Source organism: Protopterus annectens, chromosome 10.part0 (genome assembly GCF_019279795.1).
Source record: "Protopterus annectens isolate FY-2018-M chromosome 10.part0, PAN1.0, whole genome shotgun sequence".
In the NCBI taxonomy this organism is placed as follows: Eukaryota; Metazoa; Chordata; order Ceratodontiformes; family Protopteridae; genus Protopterus; species Protopterus annectens.
This window is the reverse complement of record NC_056744.1, coordinates 800,070,306-800,076,360: the sequence shown is the minus strand read 5'-3', so window position 1 is coordinate 800,076,360 and position 6,055 is coordinate 800,070,306. Positions and strand designations below refer to the sequence as shown.

The 6,055-nt window shown below is 40.3% G+C and overlaps 1 long non-coding RNA gene across 1 annotated transcript; it reads left to right on the top strand.

Moving 5' to 3' along the window:
* The first annotated feature begins 4,213 nt into the window (after positions 1–4,213).
* On the top strand, positions 4,214–5,506 carry LOC122813353. The gene is made up of 2 exons (XR_006366669.1): positions 4,214–4,562; positions 5,419–5,506. It is a non-coding gene; the product is annotated as an uncharacterized LOC122813353 (long non-coding RNA).
* The last annotated feature ends 549 nt before the right edge of the window (positions 5,507–6,055 follow it).

The following is a 6,055-nucleotide window of genomic DNA, read 5'->3' as shown; positions in this document are numbered from 1 at the left end:
AATTAGAGCAACACAACAGAGACACTTTCTGGAGTAAAGTCTAAAAGCTGCTAATAACGCACTGTCATAATAAGCAAATGCTCGAAGAAACTGATTTATTATGTTGGTACTTCGGTACTGTGTCAAGGAATATGAAATGTACTGTGGGAGCTAGAGAGAGACTGAAAAACAAACATGGGTATTGTTATCCCCATCAGGCAATTGATGTTATACCTAGTCATAAGTACTGCACAGAAGTTGATGACCTGATTCAAATGCACATTCGTTGCCTTTTTCCTGGTGGCAGTTTCCTTTGGTTAGCTCAAAAACTAAAGTCGCGTACTTTCCATATTGCTAGATGTCAACAGTCATATCTTCCTCATTGACTGATGAAATTAAGGCCAACAGGGCTTAGGAACTTGGCAAATTACATTTCTCAGGTTGCTGCAGACTCCTTCCTTCTACTGATAATTCTTTGACTGCTTCCTCTTCAGATCTCTTGTAGTTCATGCGGTGTCAGAGCACACTTTCCACTTGGGACTTCCTCCTCCTCATACAAGGTGGGTGAGAGTGATGGTGGGAAAATTAGCAAAGATGGACACAGGCATTCAGATCCAACATACAAAACCTTTGTATCTGAAATTATCAAATCCAGATTTGAGTGGCAGGACAGTCTCTCTAGCTTATATTCCTGCATGGTGCCTCACTGGAACATGTTCTCAATGACTGAAGCCCCAAATGACAACTGGGACCCAGAGATCACTTTCACTATGTAGTGTCTTTTGAAAGTATTCAGAGAAGCCTAAAGAGCTACAGCACAAATTCCACAAATTCCATGCACAGATGCTTTCATGAAAAAGGCCCAAGAGGAAAAAAAATGTTGTGGACTTCCTTCAAAAAGTATAACCCACACTATATCCTTCCAACGTGTCATGGGGGGGGACTAAGAAACAGCTAGAAGACTCCTGGAAATCAGAAAAAGATGCAGGAATCCTAGAAACACCAGAGGGAGCAACAGACGACTCTACCATGGGACATTTAAAACTTCCTTCATTCCCGGACAGTCCAGGAACAGGTGAAATGCCAGATACCTCAGCCCCATTGTCCCTACGCTAAGTTTAGGTCCCATTAAGCATTTGTTTCAGCTCTGCCATTATTCTAGTGATTTTTCTGTGCCACTCAGCAGCATGGTTGGATCTGGAGATTGGCAGCATCTAACAAAAATAACCTCCTTTGACTGAGGGAGGCTGAATTGTTCACCTCTAAAGGGAGAGAACTAAAGAATGCATTAACATCACCCAATCGGTGTCAGTCTGTGCTCCCAGTCGGTGTCAGTCTGTGCTCCCTCCATGCGCTTACCTAAAAGCAGTCTATTCCTCCTGTCTCTGAAACCATCCCATGCTATGTTCAGCATTAAAGTATTCCAGCATGAGGAAGACTATGCACAATGCCTTGAGGAGGTAGCTTACTACCACATCATTTTATAAAAGTTTTTGTGTCTTTACTTTCCATGGTAAAAATATGGTAAGCCTAAAAACTAGCAAAAAAAAAAAAAAAAAAAATCAGCAGAAAGGTCCAGAGCAGCCCTCAATACCAACTATCAACTAAAAGGTTCAAAATAGAAGCAGCTCAACTGAAACAGGTAACAATGTCAAAATGTAGTCAAGAAAAGACAGCAACATCTCAGAACACCGAGTGAAACAGTGCTATGCCTGAGAACTGCAAGAAAAACAAGTTCCAAGAAGGACAAGGGAGAGGGAATGAAATTTATCAGAGGTTACGAAAAAAATAAAACTGTCTGAAACAGGTGAAGGAAGTCTACAGTATTCATGAGCAGCAAAGCACTTACCAAACAATATTACCAATGCAAAGGCAAGAAATAATTCCAAAATTCAGAAATGCACCTTGGTGATATGAACTCTAGCAGTCACTAGACCTGAAAAGAAAGCGGCCAGGCAATACATTAGCAGTAGGCATGAGCAACTTGTAGACGGGGGAAAGTTTGCATGTCTTGTCAGCCTTAATCTCGTCATTCAGTGAAGATGGACATGATGGCTTTAGATCAGAGATTAACAGTCACAAATGCAAATTAATATTATTTAGAGAAAGTTCTTGGCTGAGAAAAAAAAACACTTGGAAAACCATTTGAAATGGCTCAAGCATGGAAAGGAAGTCAACTGAAGTGCATAAAGGATTTTTCTTTTTATAGAAAAGGTGTGTAACGGAGTGTATGACTGTATTACAAAGAAATGATTTATTAAATAAAAGGCAAATTTTAATTAAATAATGCTAGCGATACACAGAAAACCACCAAAAGCATGTTGATGAATACAAAGTTAAAACTGAAAAATGTTACGAGGACTGTTTTGACACATGAAGAAAGCCTGCAAAAAAGAAAACAGTTTGGAAAAGAAAAAAAAAACACTCACAACTGTTAAACGTTGTCCAAAACACTTGATAAAAAGAATGGAAGCAAAAAGACCTGCATTAGTCATGTTGTACATTGTGACAGGGGAGGCACACCATTTTGAAACAACATTTACATAGCATGGAAAAAAACTCAGTATGTCAGACGTATCTACCTAGTATGCAGAAAACGTCAAGAACGAAAAGATGCTAACAGAAGTAGAAATAAGCAGTACTGCCACGGTGATGAATAATCACAATGTGGAAAGATGCAAATTTTGGAAACATGGCTGCGGGATAACTCTGTGTAGTTTGTCATGTCAGTGTCCGTTACATACATATTTATCTGATATAATTTGGTAGTATGCATGGCTCATGTTCATCTTTTGAAAACTGTCTACCAGTAGCTAATGGAGCAAAAGTTTTCCACCTTGGAAAACAGGTTTCCATTCTAAACATAATACTTTGTTCATTGAAAAAAAATGTTGCCATCATAAACATCCACCCGTTTTCTAGACTGGATCAAGTTTGTGCAATGTATTGTACAAAAGTAAAATTCATTTATTTATTTATTTTTTTGCATGATAATGTAATTTTATTTCTGCATTTGTTTTAAAAGCACATGCAAATGACCTTAGGTTGAAAAACCTTGGAAGTACGTTGTTTTCTACACTTCAATTTGGTGCATTCATATCATCATTAAATAGTTTAATTGATGTCTTGCAAACACATGCTAGTCTTTTGCAGAGTCTCAGACAACCGATTCTGCGGAGTCCATTCTGCTTTAATTTGCTTTAAACAGAGCCTCTCCGATAGGGCTGCCCCGCTTATGAAACCAGACCAAGGCCACACGTCTTGCAACCTGCCCATCTGTTCCCCTCTCCACACCTGCTTTGTGTCCATTTCGTGAAGTAATAGGCACATCAGGGGGGACGAGGAACATCCTCTTTTCCTGATTTGTGATTTTTTTTTTTTTTTTTTTTATAGAAAAGCATACTGAATCTGCTGATTTAACAAACTCTGATAGCTTTTGTTTGTTTTTTTTTTTTTTTTTGAAAAAGAATGCCCGAGTTTGTACAGTGTTTTCTAATAAGATAATCTGGTTGATTTCGGGATAGTTCAGGAAAAAATCTGATCGGTGGCAACCCTACTCTTTACAGAAATTAGACTTTATTCAGTAATAAAATCAGTTAGCTTTTCTTTAAATGCGAATATAATTCGGGCAGTACACAGGACATTTCCGATGTGTCCTGTACATGTTTTCAAAACCATCTTCTTGCATATTTGCATTTCAAAGAATAATGAAATGCGTACTGCAAGGTACTGAATATGTAGCAGTTGTCTTGGAAAATGGCAAAACAGAAAAATCAGCATTTTCATACTTAACAGCTAAATGCATTTTTCGAAGGAAATGAAATTATGTTTCTGGATCAAAGTCAGATGCAAATGTTAGCACCAAGTTAGAGAGAAAATCTAAGTATTTCAGCATGCACCTAAAATAAATGTGATTAAATGTTAACAATTTTGAGAGATATTTACTCTGCTACAAAAATGTTTTACCAATGAGATCAGCCATGCTAAATCCATTATGCATATAGAAGCATAAAAATGTGAAATGGTATTGCCCTGCAATGTAGCATACACAATGAAGTCCTGACTGCGGCCCGAGTAACCAGTGTTTGATTGGAGGCACAGCTCTTGGTGAACAAACAGTGAGCAAACAATCACAGAATTAGCCTGTAAAACCTGTGCTGCTAGCAGAGCATGAATACCAGTAAGCTGCAGGATGTTGGTAGGCGTGACAGCATGCACACTGCTGTGCTGGGGGGTAGCTGTGAGTGACCGCATGCACATCACTGACCTGGGTGAGGTTAGGTGTGCCTGACAGCATGCACATCACTGCCCTGGGGAAGGTTAGCTGTGCCTGACAACATGCACATTACTGACCTGGGGAAGGTGTGCCTGACAGCATGCACATCTCTCCCCTAGCCAGGCAGCTCTGAGGAGTTAGCAAGCTGCCTAGTGAAAGGGGACAGTAGGCCGCTGTGTAGGACATGCAGGCTGGCCCATTCCTTACCAACCAACTCTCTGCCACAGGAAAAATGGAAGGGTCTGTCAGCCTTTGAGGGCAGGAATAAATGGGTCGCATGGGGGATACTTGGTTCCCGTCTTCATAGGTTCATACTAGGCTATCTGCCCTAGGGCATTTATAAGCCTAGCCCAGAGTTTTGTGGCTTTCGCCACACCTTTAGTTTGAAGGATACTATGCCCATTATTTTGCTGTGCCTCTGTCAAGCAGTGACACCGAGGTTATCCCTGGGGTATACCTGCGATCTCCCATCCATTGGTCAAGATTTCTCTTGAACAAGGCCAGCGAGGTGCTCTGCCTCACATGTACCAGTATTTTGTTCCACAGCATAGGGAGTCTCTGGGTGATGAATCTGTCCCTCCAGCACGTCCTGTTAATAGCTGTGTTGAGGTTTAAGTCTCTTGCCCTTGTAGTTCTGATGGATTTAGATTTTTTGAGGTGAAGCATGTTCATTAATTCCGGGTTGAACATGGCCTTGTATGTCAAGCACAGGTCACCTCTGAGCAGACGGTAAGCGACTGAATAGAGCTGGAGTTCCTTCAGTCGGGCAGCATAAGACATATTTTTGAGACCCTTTATCCTTTTGGTGAGGAACTTTTGGGGCCTTTTCAATTGCTGCAGGTGTCGGGTCAGATACATTCCGAATGGGGCATTGTACTCAATCATTGGTCTGATGAGTGATGAGTACAGGGGAACGATGACCTCCCTTGATCTAGATGTGAATCCCTTCATGATCAGGTGGGCAATGTAGAAGGTCTTCCTAACTACTTTGGCAACGTGAGTGTCAAATGAAAGGTTACTGTCAACCTGGGTCCCCAGATCCCTGATAACCTCTTCTGTGCTTAGTGGATTGCCACCTATATGGTAACTAGGGGTAACCTTGTTTTTCCTGAAGGGTATGACTATGCATTTTTTGGCGTTTAACTTTAGGCCATGGTTCGTAGAACAGAAAGAGCAACTTGATGCAAGTAGGGGAGCCATCACCTCAGGGTTCCTGTGGAGTTTGGGGGGGGGGGGGTTGATACCAAGGGTCAAAACATTACATAGTTTTTGAAGATTTTAAAGAAATGCTTCCCAATTCTGAAGTACACTAAGAGTACATCTATCAGAATGGTACTGCTTTCAAAATAATGCCAGATGTATCAAACAAAATGACTGGGTTGCGTCTACAATCCTAGTAACTGCAGAAAACAATATTCACAGCTAAGGTCGTGCTGTGACTTATGCACTTAAAAGTCTTCATAACAGCATTTCTGATAACAGATTTATTACTTAAGCTAGAACACAAGCCACACATTTTGTAGTTCGATTAAGAGAAACAGTCTGACCATGGTAACACGGATGATCACCACTTTCAGAGGTCTAGTTCTGATCCTTTAGAAGAAAATGTGATTAACACAGAGATCATTTAGTTGCTGTTCCAGTGACTGTTACATAAACAAAAGCAAGGAGAAGTATAAATAAATGATGTCCACAATCTGAAAACATACATTTGTGTAGAATACACAGAACATAAACGTTTAGAAAAAATAAACTATGCAGGATTGTTGCAAAAGGCATTTTTTCATTTTTACACAACAA